The 17,007-nt window shown below is 50.0% G+C and overlaps 3 protein-coding genes across 3 annotated transcripts in view; 1 reads left to right on the top strand and 2 right to left on the bottom strand.

The window, feature by feature from the left end:
• P2RY14 (purinergic receptor P2Y14) overlaps window positions 1-345 on the bottom strand; it is a 51,921-nt gene extending 51,576 nt beyond the window's left edge. The window contains exon 1 of the mRNA XM_066347434.1: window positions 261-345. The gene's annotated coding sequence lies outside the window, so the exon portion shown is untranslated. The remainder of the gene's footprint in view (window positions 1-260) is intronic.
• Window positions 1-17,007, top strand: part of MED12L (mediator complex subunit 12L) — a 363,243-nt gene that overhangs the window by 180,810 nt on the left and 165,426 nt on the right. The gene's annotated exons all lie outside the window — the stretch shown is intronic.
• The window catches only part of GPR87 (G protein-coupled receptor 87), a 51,675-nt gene continuing 35,060 nt past the window's right edge, over window positions 393-17,007 (bottom strand). Inside the window, exon 4 of the transcript XR_010746805.1 lies at window positions 393-448. The gene's annotated coding sequence lies outside the window, so the exon portion shown is untranslated. The remainder of the gene's footprint in view (window positions 449-17,007) is intronic.

The following is a 17,007-nucleotide window of genomic DNA, read 5'->3' as shown; positions in this document are numbered from 1 at the left end:
TGGATCCCAGAATCCACATGAGCAGATATAAGACCATAACCACTGATTTCAGTTCTGAAACAAAAAGTGAGAGAAGGGGGACAGTCCAGGGTTCCTCAGCACCGCCGCCGCTCGGCTCGGACGTCCCCTTGTCCACGTGCACGCCCTGCGCATGCCCCGCGCACGCCCCGCGCACACACGCTCAGCCACGCACACGCCCCGCGCGCACACGCTCAGCCACGCACACGCTCAGCCATGCCCAGGACAAGCGGCCCCCTTACCTGCCTCTAGCCCTTCACCTGCAGGTCGGTCAGGCGGCACTCATGTCGGAATGTCCCGCTGTGGTTGTGGTTGTACACAGAGTTCTTGCTCGTCTTCTAGAACAAATGAAATCAGGAACTTGGCAGAAGCCACGAGATAGTGGGTTGAGTTATCACGGCCGAGTTGGCCAACTAGAACGTACTCAAGGCTGGGACGTGGAAGGAAGAAGGAAGAGAGATGGTTAGATCGCGGGGAGGGGGTCAGGCGAGTTTCTTTTCTTCAGTGATACACTTCCTTGAAACTTTCTACTACTTTTTCCCATCTTTGCGTCAGCTAGCAAATAAACAGCCAGGCAACGTCCTAAATGTGTTTTCTTTTAAAACGTTGCCATTGCCAACTTGGACATGTGGTTAGAGGTGGAGAGCTGATAGTGGGTAACTGAGGTGGGTGAGGCGTGGTTCTCACAGAACACCCTCCTGAGAGGAAGCTGTGAGCAGTCACGTGGTCTAGCATGTCTGCAGACGGGGGGGGGGGTGATGGGGGCTGATGGGGGTTACCTGGAAATGTGGAATTGCAGTTTGAGTAAGGAGGCCTTGTGCCACCGCTGGCCACAGGTGCTAGATTAGAGATGCTGCTCTCGTTGGATTTATTTCCGCATGAATTTTTCCTTATTTGAACATTCCAGACAAAAAAATCATGAGGAGGACTTCAGATAAACTCATCACGTGTGAATCTCTGGCTCTGTTCGTGCTGCTTATGTTAATTGTTTTGAAAGCGAGAGTCAGGACCCCTTCCTCTTTTTTAGTTACTTTCAGATTCTGTCCAGTACTTTGTGGATGTCCTGCAGAGTGCTTCTGGGTCCCTGCCGTTGAGTAGGAGTGTGCACTTAGCTTTGAGGGGCTCGCAGTGTGTGACGTGTGACTCAGGACCAGACAAGGACCAGGTAAGAAGGAGAACCGCTCGGAGAAGCTCTCCTGAGTCCCCTGCCCTCAGGTCTGCTCCCTCAGGTTGTGCCGTTGCCAAATTCTGGGCTAACGGCTGAACTCGGGAAGTTCAGTGCGGCTTAAAAACATATTGAAGTTATAATAATTGGTAGAGTTTATTCATATGCTTATGAGACTGCCTGCCAGTGTCCTAGACCCTTATGTGTGCCTACTGTGTAGTGGGCAGTGTCCAGACCCTGAAGGTGTAGTAGTGACTAAACCAGGCCCTGTCCCGTCCCTCAAGAAGTGCGTTTTCTTACTTTGTGTCTCACAAACCTAGTGGTCACTGCTGGTCTATTCCCTAGACTCAGCAGAGGTCCCGATGGACCCACAGCTGGCTCAGAGAGGCTCCCAGGGGTTCCTTCAGGGCCCACGTGGTCCGCGTGGCTGCTCGGACAGGTGGGGCAGAGAACACTAGTGTGCACACAGTGGCTTGCTGGTTTCAGCTACAGTGAGACGGGCAGGTGAAGAGACACAAGGCCAGATGCCAGGATGAGCCACCAGAGCCTCGTTATTCCCAGGGCACATTCCAGAGTCCTCTACACGTCAACATGCAGATTAAACGGGTCATGTGGCAGGACCACTGGTCTCCAAGTTGCGGCTCTCTCGGCTTGCGTGGCCTATAGCAGGAGGCGCTGTTTATTCTGACGGTCTCAGAGACACCCGTTAATCTTCCCCAGGGTCCGCCTGTGCTCCTGCCTTCCCCACGGGGTGCTCCGCGGGCTGCTGACGTGTGACTGGGGAGGGAGCGAGTTCCTTCCCTGGAGCTGTTTTCCTCTTGGCACCAGGAGTTGCGAAGTCCAAAGCCAAAGGGATAGCCTGTGGGGTCCATGGTTTTCAGCCTTTTTCCACGTGGAGATAGGTGAAAATAGGAAAACTGTTCAGGAACCGCTAAGGCAGAACTCACCCTGAGCCTAAGCGGATTTGACTAAGATCACTGGTCTGTCATCTTCACGCAGCATCAGGGGAGTTCACTCCTTCGGGGACTGGCACGAAATTCTGGTGGACAGGTCTGCGGACGATGGTTGATAAACGCTGTTACAGGTGGTCAGCTGATGGCACATGGTCCAGGTAAGTGAGGTAGAGCCTCTGTGAGCCCTTCAGGGCGTGAGGCGTTAGGGAAGCTCAAGGCCCACCCAGCGAGAGCTTGTTTGGCAAGCCAGTGTGATCAGAGCCCGAGGGCAGAGTGTGTGTTTAGTTGTTCTAAACACTTCATGTGTTTTAAGGCACCAGGCTCTCACAACAGCCGCACGAGCTGGGCGAGTTTCACAACCATCACCTCCCCTACATCCTTATTAACAGTTGAGGAAACTGAGGCACGGAGCTCTGAGGTTCGGCAGCACAGCCCCTGGAGCCGTGGCACTCCGGAGCAGCCCGAGCCGTGCTCTGCGTGTGCGGGTGGCATCTGAATCAGACGCTGTCCTCGCTGGTGGACGCCTGACGTCTGTGCGCCAGGACAGAACCTGACCGAGCAGAGCGTCTGGCTTGCGGGAAGTCCGTCTGTGGCCTCTTTCTTGTGGTTATGTTGGAAGTAGTGGGGCGGGAATGACGGAGGGGACAGCCAGGGGACTGGGAGGTCACCTGCAAGGAATGGTTCAGAACACAGCTGTGTGTGCTCTCACGCGTGTGAGCTCTCACGCGTGTGAGCAAGGAGCGCTTTCTGTGCATTGTCTCCTTTTGCATCCGGTCTACACAGGAACCGTCTGAGGGGCAGCTGTTTCAGTTTTTACAGATGAGAGGCTAAAGCTTAAAGTTTATCACAGTTGCCCAGACTGGACTTGGGAGCTGGTCTTTAGCTTCAGAGTTGAGTAGTCCTTCCCCGGTCTAGTGACTCACTCACTCTTCAAACCAGACGAACAGTGAGCCCTAGCTCATTGGTGCATCGAGCATCTGAGAGTCGGTTCCACGAGGCTAGTCCTTGTTTGGGAACACGAGGAAAGTGTATTTTCTCATAGAGAGATGCTGATTCTGTTCTGTGTGGTTCAGACACAGAAAGCTCTAGTCTGAGGTGCAGAGTGGGGAAAGGGTGTTGATGGCAGGCAGAGGAAGTGGGGCAGGTGACAAGGATGAGAAATGTCAGGGCAAGCGGTGGTCAGTGGCTGCGGCTGCACTGGCTTTGGACTTGGGGAAGGTGAATAGGCACGTATCCGAGACCTTGGTGAATCATCTGTTCATCTTGTGTTCTCAAGGCTACAGGTCTCAACACAGGGTGTTGGCCCTGGAGTTTTGGGCCATAGGGCCGTTCTGACAGGGCACCAGGGGCAACCCTCCGTGATTGGGAGACTGTTAAGTACCTGGGACTGCTGCCTCTTCCTCCTCCTCTGGGCCTCTGGCTAGTCTTCCACAACCCCTGCTTCCCTGGGGACTCTCTTTTAAGGTCATTGTTTATACCTGGCTGGCCATCAGCATCACCGAGAAGCTTTGAAAATGCACAGTTCAAGACCCTATGTCACATGAACTGAATCAGAGTCCTTGTTTTTGTGTTTTTTGTTTTGGCGCAGAAATCGATCTTTTCAAAAGCATCTGGGTAGTTCAGAAATGCAGCCGGCCGGGTGTGAGCGTCCCTGCGTCTCTGTTTTGGAACCTCTGATCTTACAACGCTCGGAGGAGCTTTCGCCCGCTGGGTGGACGCCCTGCCTTGCAGCCCACTTTGCTCAGCTTACCCCACTGCCTGGGCACCGTGTCAGCTGCCGCCACAGCTTCACACAGCGGAGCAGACCTGGGCCTGGGAGCGGGGAGGTTGATGATCGAGTATTAGAAGGTGGTTTGATGAGAAGAGAGGTCAGTAGAGAGACCTAGAGGGAAAGGCCAGAGTGGCCGCAGATTAGATAAAACCCAAAGAGGAAGGAAGGATGTCAAAAGGGGCTCGTGCACCAAACAGTGAAGTCTGACTTCTCCCGAGGCATCTAGCTCTGCCTTTCAGACTGTCTGATCTCGTTGGCTTTTCCCGCCACTGGGTGCCGATGAACGACACAGGATAGCTGCTTCCACCCTGTCTGCCGATGAACGACACAGGATAGCTGCTTCCACCCTGTCTGCCGATGAACAACACAGGATAGCTGCTTCCCCCCTGTCTGCCGATGAACGACCCAAGATAGCTGTTTCCACGCTGTCTGCCGATGAACCACCCAGGATAGCTGCTTCCACCCTGTCTGCCAATGAACGACACAGGATAGCTGCTTCCACCCTGTCTGCCGATGAACGACACAGGATAGCTGCTTCCACCCTGTCTGCCGATGAACGACACAGGATAGCTGCTTCCACCCTGTCTGCGTCACTCCCTCCTCTTAGCAGCAAAGTCTTGGGGGTGGAGTCTCTTGATGCACCTCACGCTGTCACCCAGCTTTGGAAAACTGACCCCCGTTGTCCCACTCTGTGGACACAGGGAAACATGGGTGGACATACTTGTGAGGAACCCAGACACATTTCAATGTGGGTTTTAAAATCGGCCCTTCTAACATTTTGTATTTTCTTGAGGCTTATGCTGGGCATTTGGCAGCGGCGCTTAAATGTGAAGATGAGCTTGTACACGTGTTTCTCTATTAGAATCGGAAATAAGCAGCGATGATGTTTGCAGAAGTGTTTTATCCTGACAAGCTATTTGTCGATCACATCTCCTTGTATTTTTTAAATGAAATGTTTTCTTTAGCAACATAACCCAGCTTTAGTGAATAATAAATAATAAAATGATGGTGATGATGGTAAAATAACAAACCAAGTAATTAAAAAATTTTAAACATAGTAGACTTGTTTCCCACTTTCACGATTCTTCCTCTCAAAAAAGAGGAAAAAGCTAAAATAATCAGTGTTCTGTGTTCTTTATTCCTGTGATGTTTCAATTTTTGCTAAATAGTGCTGTGTTTCCTCAACCCCTTCCTTTTTAATCTTGTTACCGCTTAGATGAAAGTGCTTGGGTTTGGTCCTGATTAATCTGTTCCCGAGAGAACCCTCTGCTCCCCCGGATGTGACTGCCGCCCCGCCCACGTGCAGACAGATACACATGTTTCATTCCAGGCGGGACTCAGCCTTGTCCATAACAAAGCCGGTTCTATATAAACACCCCTGTGTATTCATACCACCAGCAGAGTGAGTTTAACACACATAATCCCCTGGTATGTCTGTTCCTGTTTCCAGTCACTTTTCAACCAGCCTGTCATCAACTGCCCTTCAAAGCTGGCGTTCTCCTTGGTGTTCTGGAAATGTTCTCACTTGTTCCTTACCGCAAATCATTTTTAAAGTAAGGACAAAAACAACTTCTTGTCATTGATGTATACCGGACTCCCCCTGCATGCTTCCCGGGACAGTGAGCCACACTAGTGCCCTGCTTTCCCTCTGCTGCCTCCTGCTGATTCACGCTAGCCTGTAAAGGTGCACCTTGTTCATTTTTCATGAGTCTGTAGTATTCTATACTGTATTTAATCAGCCCCGACTGCTGGACATGTTGATAGATAGGAACAGTTTCTTTTTTTTTTTTTTTTTTTTGTATTTTTCTGAAGCTGGAAACGGGGAGAGACAGTCAGACAGACTCCCACATGCGCCCGACCGGGATCCACCCATCACGCCCACCAGGGGGTGACGCTCTGCCCACCAGGGGGCGATGCTCTGCCCCTCCGGGCTGTCGCTCTGCCGCGACCAGAGCCACTCTAGCGCCTGGGGCAGAGGCCAGGGAGCCATCCCCAGCGCACGGGCCATCCCCGCTCCAATGGAGCCTCGGCTGCGGGAGGGGAAGAGAGAGACAGAGAGGAAGGGGGGGGAGGGGTGGAGAAGCAGATGGGTGCTTCTCCCATGTGCCCTGGCCGGGAATCAAACCCGGGACCCCTGCACGCCAGGCTGACGCTCTACCACTGAGCCAACCGGCCAGGGCCAGGAACAGTTTCTTTTTATTAACGTGGATATATTGCCTGACCAGGTGGTGGCACAGTGGATAGAGTGTTGGACTGGGATGCAGAGGACCCAGGTTCGAGACCCCGAGGTCACCAGCTTGAGCACAAGCTCATCTGGTTTGAGCAAAGCTCACCAGCTTGGACCCAAGGTCTCTGGCTAGAGCAAGGGGTTACTCGTCCTGCTGAAGGCCCGCGGTCAAGGCACATAATGGAAGGCAATCAATGAACAACTAAGGTGTTGCAATGCACAACGAAAAACTAATGATTGATGGTTCTCATCTCTCCGTTCCTGTCTGTCTGTCCCTGTCTGTCCCTCTCTCTGACTCTCTCTCTGTCTCTGTAAAAAAAACACCCCAAATTGGATTTATTGGGGTGGCTCTGGCTATTAAAATGATATGGTTTCAATTCTGTGGTGTATACTTCTATTTCATCTATATATGGTATTTCCATGAGTTTATGTTAAGCATGGGGTCTATTTACTGGGCTATACTATGAAAAAAAAAAGGTTTGCTGGCAAGTGGTGTGTGTGTGTGTGTGTGTGTGTGTGTGTGTGTGTGTGTGTGTGTTTTGGGGGGCATGGCTGCAGACAAGATTCCACTGGACATTGGGACATATATGTGGATGAGAAAACAGGATTTTAGTACAGGCCTAATGTAAACGTTGTAGGAAGGCACAGGGCTACTGAAAGGGTGTGGGCGTGGCCGTGGCCCTCTGAAGGATCTGTGGAGGGGCTGGTGTCTGAAGTGGTTCTTACATAATGGCGCCATTATTTCTGGGGCGGTTTAAAGTCCCCCTGGGATTAAGAGAATGGTGTGAGCAAAAGTAAGCTGGGAGGAGCCCACAGAGGCTGGGCAGGGTGTGCCTCCCGCGGAGGGTCCCCGTCTCTGTGCGGAGGAGTTCCTGATGGGGGCGCCCCCGCGCAGCGAGTCGTGAAGTCACCGGAGATGACTTCAGAAGCGGATGCCGGCGCGAGAGTGTGGAGTGCGGGCAGGCGTTGTGTTTCTCCGTGGGGTGTGTTGGTTCAGTGCGAGGCCAGTGCATTGAATGAAGAGTGGAGGAGGGTGGCACGGATTATGTATTAAACATACTATTGTAAAATGGTGCTCTTTTTTTTTTAACTTCTGGAAACGAGTGACAAGCACAGGAATTCATTGGCAGTTATGTGCTTATCTTTACTTGAGAATTATAATGGGGAAACAAATGTCTGGTACAAAGTCTCCACCTTCTGGTAGACTGACAGAGTAACGGTTCATAGAATGAATTGAGGGCAGGGGGAGAGAAGCAGGTGGTCGCTTCTCCTGTGTGCCCTGATTGGGGATTGAACACCGGATGTTCGTAGGCTAGGTTGATGATGCTGTATCCACTGAGCCTACTGGCCAGAGCTATTTTTTTTAAAAGTGACATGTCCCTTCTTCTCAAAAAAAAAAAAAAAAAAAAAAAAAAAAAATGAATTGATATACGCAGTATCTATACAGTGTGAATCCAGCTTACAGAACCTCACTTTGGCATAGGCACTAACACTGAGTTAGGAGTTCAATACCTAACCCATCTAGTTGGAAATATTCAAACAGATTTTTTTTTGTATTTTTCTGAAGCTGGAAACGGGGAGAGACAGTCAGACAGACTCCCGCATGTGCCCGACCGGGATCCACCTGGCACGCCCACCAGGGGCGATGCTCTGCCCACCTGGGGGCGATGCTCTGCCCCTCCAGGGCATCGCTCTGCCACGACCAGAGCCACTCTAGTACCTGGGGCAGAGGCCAAGGAGCCATTCCCAGCGCCTGGGCCATCTCTGCTCCAATGGAACCTTGGCTGCGGGAGGGGAAGAGAGAGACAGAGAGGAAGGAGGGGGGGATGGAGAAGCAAATGGGCGCTTCTCCTATGTGCCCTGGCCGGGAATCGAACCCGGGTCCCCTGCACGCCAGGCCGACGCTCTACCGCTGAGCCAACCGGCCAGGGCCCAAACAGATTTTTTGTGTTGCTTGGATTGGATTTAACCGTTAGAATAAAAAGAAATCTATTTCAGTTGATGTTACTGGCCGCAAATCAGAATTGAGAGCTTTGTTACAAACCCAGAAACTTGAGTGCACATATTTCCTCTTTTTTGTGTGTTTTTTGGGGAAAGATGCCGAGGAAGCAGAAGAGGCCTCGGAACCTATGCAGGAGACCATGTATGCAGGAGATTATGTATGCGGGAGACCATGTATGCGGGAGACCATGTATGCGGGAGACCGTGTATGCGGGAGACCGTGTATGCGGGAGACGGTGTATGCGGGAGACCGTGTATGCGGGAGACCGTGTATGCAGGAGATCGTGTATGCGGGAGACCGTGTATGCAGGAGACCATGTATGCAGGAGATCATGTCTCATCTTCCGTGTGCTCTTGAGACTTGGTTCCAGCAGCAGTCACTCTCTCCAGAAGTGTCCTGATGCTGTGCTGGACCCAGTCTTCTCCCCACATGGACTGTTTCTGCCCCCTGCCCCCAGCATGGGGTGGCTGTCCTTCTTGGCTTTTTTTGGTATTCCCTGTGCCTACTGCCTGTGGCAGCTTCTCAGAAAGGTTTGTTGAGTGACTGTGTTAGCAGTATAAGGGAGAGCAAGAGACTCTTCCTTGCCGTGTGCTCTGGTCCTGTGGTTCAAGATGTGTGAGATGGTGGAATTCATGTGAGAACAAGGACTGAATAGTTCTAACACAGTAATGTTATCCCAGGGGCATTGAATTGTCTGATCGATTGTGTCTGCACACGGCCGAGCTCTGAGCTCCTGACCCGCGCCCTGATTCCGTTTAGGGCAGGTCGCTTAGGGGAAACCGCACTGCTTTGTCAGACCGTTGACTTACTGAGCGCTCCAGCCTGCTCAGCTGTTCGGTCCCTCGTTAGAGCACGCTAGAAAAACTGGTCTTATTGATAAGAGTGTGGTGGTTACGGGGGGAGAGAGGGGAAAGGGAGAGGGAAAGGGGGAGGGGGAGGGGCACAAAGAAAACTAGATAGAAGGTGACAGAGGACAATCTGACTTTGGGTGATGGGTATGCAACATAATTGAATGACAAGATAACCTGGACTTGTTATCTTTGAATATATGTATCCTGATTTATTGATGTTGCCCCATTAAAAAAATAAAATTAGTAAAAAAAAAAAAAGAAGAAAAACTGGTCTTGAGAAATCACTGAGAGACGCTTGAGCTGGAATGAGACTTAAGAATGTAGAGAATGACTTCATTTTCATTAGATCAACTTTCCCAGAGTGGCTCTGATAAACAGACGCTGCTCCTGCTGCAGGGCGTGTGGGAGGAGCCCAGGCCAGGGCCTGGGGAGGGCTTTGTGGGGTTGGGGACTTCCGGGAACTTCAGGGAGGTTAACTGAAGTCAGAGTCTCATGCAGTTTCTCCTTTGTTTTAAACCCCAAGAGGCAGCCACACAGACCTGAGAGCTGTGGAATCTGTCCTGGTCCAGCAAACAGATGTTAGCTAAGCACACGTGGTTTGGACTTCCGCATTTTGTGTGGGTTGTCTGGTTGTCCTTGGCAACTTAGTTTCCTTGGCGGCCTGATTGACAAATCCTCTGTGGTTTTAGGCAGTTAGTGCTGCGAAGAACTCATGTCTCTTCTGTGCACAGCATGAGACCAGCAGGGGTTGTGCGGCCATTTGGTGTGGACCAGCTGGCCTAGTCAGACGACGACTCAGCCAGGTCCAGTGTCACTTTCAGTCCTCGCACAGGCTGTTCCAGGAAGGGTCTGTGTCATGGAGGTGGGTTGATGGAGGTCTGTGGTGACGCCCCGTGACATCATCGCGGCAGAAAGGCTGAATTTGGACCCAGATTTTCGAGCAGGGCAGGGTCTCACCAGCCTTTCAGGTGCATCCCATCCCAGACTCCTGTCCTGGGCTGCCTGGGTGACCCCCTCGCGCCCACCCCACCACGTGGCGGGCGACCCACCAGCGCCCACATGTGGCTCCGCCTCCTGACCAGCTTATTTGCTTAGCTGTCTCCATTCTCCATGGAGGCCTATGCCTCGGAGGAGGAAAGGGCAGATGCAGCCTCTGTCTCTAAAATCTGTCAAAATCATACCATGAGAAATCAGACACTTAGCAGTTAATGACATGAAGAATAACCGTGGTGGTTTCGTGTGGAGAAAAGAAAGCATTTAAGTTGGAATTGAGATTGAGCCTTACTTTCTCCAGGAAGCAAAACCAGACAAAAATATTCAGTCTGGGTGGGCTCGGTTCTTTCTTGTGGCTTTAAACAGAACCACTAGCAAATGGCACTGACCTGCAAAGCATTCTCTGCGCTCCCAGGAAGCCGCCGTTGGAGGCTGGTGCTGCGTAGCTGCCAGCCCAGCGTCCAGGGGCTCCCGGCTGCGTCGGGAAGCTGGGGGGAGGAGCCTCCATGGGGGGCTTCCCCCCGGTGAAGGGGCTGGATTCCTTGAGTTCTTTGTCCTTGTCCCAAGGTGCTTATTTAAGGAGGTAGCACTACTGCAACGTGGACAGCTGTGATTATGTATGTGCTGTGAGAATGGGGGGGCACAGGTCAACTCTGGTTTCCCATGTCTGGCCCACTGTACACTGGTGGTACCCACTCAGTGACACTTTCACTCTCAAAAGTGTCCAGGTTGATAATGAATTACACGGTCGTCCTAAGTGTAAGGGAATAAAATGATCAAATATGCCGGATTGACTGACTTAAATTAATGACCTCTCAATGGTACCATCTTTGACGTTTAGCCCAGCCTTTTCCACAGGGAGTGATGTCATTATTTGCGTTAACAGCACCTGGTAACATCAATTGTTAGCCAGGCTTTTGGCAGTATCGGTTATACCCCCAGGGACGCCTTGCGTTTCCTTGAGCCTCAGTCAGAACCGGAGCTCCTGGAGCCGCATCGCCTGAGTCCGGACCCCAACGGTGGTTCGTGACCTCGGCAGAGGACTGGCTCTTCCTTTCCACCCTGAGGCAGTGCTCCTGCTTCCTCGGGGCTTTGTCTGGGGGTGGAGTGGGTGGACACACCCCGGACCTGAGCACAGAGCTCAAACCTCAGCTGTTTTCATTTCATTAGAGAACAAGCAGTCAGCATTAAAAAGCTCTGGAAGAGAATGTGCGAGGGCTGGGAGGGAGCAGACGTGGACCTCCAGCAGTGGTCCCGGGGTTTAGGGTCGTGGCAGCCCGTGGGTTCCCTCCTCTCAGCATGACACACAGTGAGAGGTGGGGTCCCGCTCTGTGCTACGCCCAAGTCCACGCCCACCCGGGAGACCTCCCAGCCTGGCCCTGGGCAGGGCAGAGGCCTGGCTGGTTCACCATTTCTCAGGGCACATGGGCAGGTGAGGTGCAGGGTGGCTAATGGGGTGGCGGGGTAGAGGGGTGCGTAGAGTGACGTGGATTTCCAGTCAGTGCCTGGGTGGATGATGGTGCCGTCGACTTAAGTTCAGGGTAAGGAGTCTGCTTGGATTGGGGTTGGGAGAGGAAGCGATGTAGTCCAGGTAACAGCACGGACTCCCTGGCTTCATAACCTGCCGCCCTCACGTCGCTTCCCGGCCATGTTCCCCTGGCTAGTGTGTCTCAGTTTTCCCACCTGTGAAATGGGAATAATATCGGGATGCATCCTTCATAGGATTGTGTGGACTAACAAGTTTACTTATGTTAAATGCTTGGGATAGTGACTGGTAAGTACTACATAAGATTTGATTATCATTTAATTATCTTTGTCTGTTTTTCCCCATAATTTCAAGGGTATCAGTGAGGTATATAGCTGTCTTTCATTTATTCATTTATTTTAGAGAGAGAGGAGACAGAGAGAAAGAGATGGGGGACAGAAAGCATCAACTCCCATTTGTGCCTTGACTAGGCAAGCCCAGGGTTTCAAACCGGTGACCTCAGCGTTCCAGGTCGACGCTGTACCCACGGTGCCACCACAGGTCAGGCTGTGGCTGCCTTTCAAATGACATTTGTGGGAAGCATGTTAAACTTTAGAGCAGGTAACTAATGAAGCTTGTATATCAACTTTATAGAAATTTCTTACTCTGTTTACAGTTTTTATGATTATAGAGAGGTGGGAATAAAAGTTTTTTGCCTTATGGTTTATTCATTTCTGGTTAATGGCATACCCCACACCAAATTTATCTAGGCCTTACTGAATTAGAGGCTTGGGTTCTGTATTGCTTGAAGCCTTGGACATATTCTTCTGTCTGCAGATGGTTCAGAAACCTAGATCAGCGTTCTCAGTGTAGTCCCCAGCGGAGAGTTTGTTATATCTGGAATATTTTTTTTGCCCAATATTTGGTGGATGAAGGATATCTTGGAAATTATGAGGCAGTCTTGTACAAGCGAGAACTGTCCCATGCTTCTCATAGAAGCAGCTCATTGAACTTTACCATGAGATAAAAACTTGTTTATAAATATCTAAGCCCAAGTATCCATGATGGCAGTGGAGTCGGAGGGAGCTACACCCACCTCCTCCCAGGACTGGACTGGAATTACAACTGAAGTATAGAGTAATCATCCTGAAGAACCAGCTGAGGACTGGCTGACGAGAAGCCTTATAACCAAGGATTTACAGAAGCAGCTGCATCGAGATGGGCAGGAAAGGGCCCGCCCTGCTGCCACATTCCAGAGGGATAGCTCAGCTGTTGTGGGGGGAGAACTGGGGTTCCCCTGATCAGTGTGGAGTCCAAACCACACGCTGTGCTCCCCAACCCAGAGCACCAGAGCCAGGAAGAGGTGCCCACATAACATCTGGCTGTGAAAGCAGTGGCGTTTCTGTCCCCTAGGGAGACATGGAGTCACAGAGACACAGGCACCCTCTTAAAGGGCCAACCTTACAGAATCTCATGTGCGGCCACTCACCCTGGGGCTCTGGAGGTGGAGGCAGAGTGGAGTAGAGCCGCATCGGGGCTCAGGTTGGAGGCTCTGGGGAGACAGCTGGAGGGACAGCTGTGACCCCCGAGCTGAGTCAGCTCCCCTCCCTGCAGGTGCCATCTTTCTCGGCTGGGGCACTCCCCTCCATGGGGCATAAGCCTGGGAGAAAGCACGGCCCCACCCCGTGGAGCTAATGCCCTGCTGAGGAGGGCGGTTAGAGGCGTTTTCAGTGGCTGAGCCCAACAGGCAGCCGGCAGGCAGAGGCAGGCTGAGGCAGATCTCGGGTGCCTGGGGACTTTTGCTGACTGCCCTTGGGCCCGGTCTGGTTAAATCTGGCCTTGGTGCACAGCGTGGCCCTTCTTGCACATACCCAGGCCCAGCAGAGGTAGCTTCAAACTGTGGAATGCTTCTGGCTCGCACCACGTTGCCCAGGACCAGTCACGGGCGGTGCCTTACATGGGCGTGCACCAGCGTCCTTCCTCAGAGGCCTAGGAGGCCCAGAGCCAACACGCCCAGTGGCCGGCTTCAGACAACATCAGAGCAGGATCCGAGAAGCATCACAAGCAGCCTGTCCAGAGAGAGCTCAGCAGGCACGAAACCCCACAGAGGCGGATTCCACTCGGTGCGGTCAGCACCTGCACAGCAGCCACTCACGTGCTGCAGTTGGTAGAGCCTCACAGCCAGCCAGCCTGGGGGGCGACCCCATGCATGAGCAGGCCGCAGTAATCAGTCAGGCCTCAATTACAGTAGGAGCACCCACACAGTACGCACAGGGGACGCTACTGGAGCGCCCAGCATCGGTGATTATGGAGACAGTAGTCCTGGAGCCCACAGGACACCAACTACATAAGGCCACCCTGTGAGGACAGGGAGTCATAGCTGGTCTATCTAACACACAGGAACGAACACAGAGAGGCAGCCAAGATGGGGAGACACAGAAACAGACCTCAAATGACAGAACAGGAGAAGTCTCAAGTAAAAGAGCTAAATGGAATGGAGGCAAGGGGTTTATCAGATACAGAGTTCAAAGTAATGGGTATAAGGATGCTTCATGAACTTAGTGAGAACCACAACTGCGTGAAAAAAAGGTCATGGAAACCATAAGAAATAACCAGTCAGAAACAAAGAACACGGTCTCTCTCAGCAGCAGTACACAGTAGGTTGGATGAAAAAGAGGACTGGATCAGTGATTTGGAAGACGAGGTTTAAAATAAACACCAAATCAGAAGAATTAAGCCTGACCAGGCAGTGGCGCAGTGGATAGAGCGTCAGACCAGGATGCTGAGGACCCAGGTTTGAGACCCTGAGATTACCAGCTTGAGCGCAGGCTCATCTGGCTTGAGCAAAAAGCTCACCAGCTTGGACCCAAGGTCGCTGGTTTGAGCAAGGGTCACTTGGTCTGCTGAAGGCCCGCAGTCAAGGCACATATGAGAAAGCAATCAATGAGCAACTAAGGTGTCGCAACAAAAAACTGATGATTGTTGCTTCTCATCTCTCTCTGTTCCTGTCTGTCTGTCCCTATCTCTCCCTCTCTCTGACTCGCTCTCTGTCCCTGTAAAAAAAAAAAAATGAAGAAGAAGAAGAGCTAAGAGAAAAAGAAATTTAAAAGAAAAAGGAGATTTTAAGGGCCCTTTGGAACAATATGAAGTATAACAACATCTGCAACATTAGGGGTACAGGAAGGAGAAGAGAAAGAGTAAGGGATTGAGGACCTTTTTGAAGAAATAATGACAGAAAATTTCTCTCATCTGCTGAAGGAAAAAGACACACAAGTCCAAGAAGTGCAGTTCCAAGTGATGCACCCAAGGAGGCCCCACCACGACGCATCACAATTAAAACAGTGAAGGCTAAAGACAAAGCAACTCTATTTATTTACTTATTTAAGCAACAGTAGGGGAGATACAGAGACAAGACTCCATTGGGCCCCAACCAGGATCCACCTGGCAACCCCCATCTGGGGCCAGTGCTCTACCCATCTTGGGCTGCTTGCAACCAAGCTATTTTTAGTGGCTGAGGCAGAGGCTTGATGGAGCCATCCTCAGCACCCGGGGCCAATGTGCTCGAATCGATTGAGCCATGACTGCAGAAGGAGAAGAGAGAGAGAGAGAGAAAGAGAGAGAGAAGCAAGAGGGGAAGGAGTGGAGAAGCAACATCTTGCTCTGTGGCCAAAAACCACAAGTGTTTCCCTTAAGATCAGGAAAAAGACAGGGATGTCCGTTTTCACCACTCTTACTCAGCATAGTACTGGAAGTCCTAGTCACAGCAGTCAGACAACAAGAAGAAATAAAAGGCATTCCAGTTGGAAAGGAAGAAATAAAACTTATTATTTACAGATGGCGTGATATTGTATATAGAGGACCTTAAAAGTTCCACTAAAAAACTGCTAGAGCTGATAGATGAATTTGGCAAAGTATCAGTATACCAAATAAATATCCAGAATCAGTTCCATTTTAATACACCAATAATAAACTATCAGAAAGGGAAACTAAGAAATCAATTGCATTTCAGTTGCTTCAAAAATAATAAAATACTCAAGAATAAATTTAACCAAGGATTTAAAAAACCTATAGTTGGGAAATTATAAGACACTGAAGAAGATATTGAAGAAAGTACAAATAAGTGGAAGCATATATCATGTTTATGGATAGAAAGAATTAGTATCTTAAAAATATCTGAACTATGAAGAGCAATCTATAGATTCAGCACAATTCCTATGAAGATACCAATGGCATATTTCACAAAACTACAACAAATAGTCCAAAAATTTATATGGAACCACAAAAGACCCGGAATAGCAACAGTGATCTTGAGAAAGAAGAACAAAGTTGGAGGAATTACACTACCTGATATTAAATGATACTAGAAGGCCATAGTAATCACAACAGCATGGTACTGGCATAAACACAGACATATAGATCAATGGAACAGGATAGAGAGCCCAGAAATAAACTCATACCTTTATAATAAATTAATATTTGACAGAGGAGGTAATGACATACAGTGGAGTAAAGAGAGTCTATCCAACAAATGGTGTTGGGAAAATTGGATAGATACGTGCAAAAAAAAGAGGGGGGGGGACTAGACCACCTTCTTACACCATAAACACGAACGAAATCAAGTGGCTTAAAGACTTAAATGTTAGAATCGGGACCATGAAAATCATAGAAAAAAACATAGGCAGTAAAATCTCAGACATTTCTCAGCAATATTTTTTTCTGACATATCTCCTTGGGCAGGGGAAACAAATAAATGGGACTACATCAAACTAAAAAGCTTTGCACAGCAAAGCAAACTTTCAACAAAATGAAAATGCTGCCCACTGAATGGGAGAACACATTTGCCAATACACCTGATAAGGGTTAATATTCAAAATTTTTAAAGAACTTAACTCAACAGCAGAGATACAAAGAATCCAATTAAAAAATGGGCAAACGACCCAAATAGACGTTTCTCTGAAGAGGACATACAGGTGGCCAATAGACAGATGAAAAGATGTTCAACGTCACTAATCATCAAAGAAATGCAAGTTAAAAGTATGATGAGATAATCACGTCACACCTGTCAGAATGGCTCTCATCAATAAACCAGCCAACAACAAGTGCTGATGAGGGTGTGGAGAAAAGGGAACCCTTCTGCTCTGTTGGTGGGAATGCAGACTGGTACAGCCACTGCAGAAAGCAGTGTGGATTTACCTCAGATAATTAAAAGTGGAACTGCCTTATGACCCGCAGTTTCACTTCTGGGAATATATCCAGAGAAACCCAAAACACTAATTCAAAAGAATATATGCTCCGCTTTGTTCACTGCAGTGTATTCACAACATCCAAGATCCAGAAGCAGCCAAGTGCCCACCCGTCGATGAGTGGATAAAAATGCTGTGGTGTACTTACACAGTGGAATACTATTTGGGTGTAAAAAAAGAAGGAACTCTTATCCTTTGTTACAGCATGGATGGACCTGGAGACATTATGCTTCGTGAATAAGCCAGTCAGAGATAGACAAGTGCCGTATGGTTTCACTCATGTGGAATCTAATGAACTATTATAACAAGCAACATGGAA

This window comes from Saccopteryx leptura, chromosome 8 (genome assembly GCF_036850995.1).
Source record: "Saccopteryx leptura isolate mSacLep1 chromosome 8, mSacLep1_pri_phased_curated, whole genome shotgun sequence".
NCBI lineage: Eukaryota > Metazoa > Chordata > Mammalia > Chiroptera > Emballonuridae > Saccopteryx > Saccopteryx leptura.
Note: the sequence above shows the minus strand (reverse complement) of the source record. Positions and strands in the feature narration are given on the sequence as shown.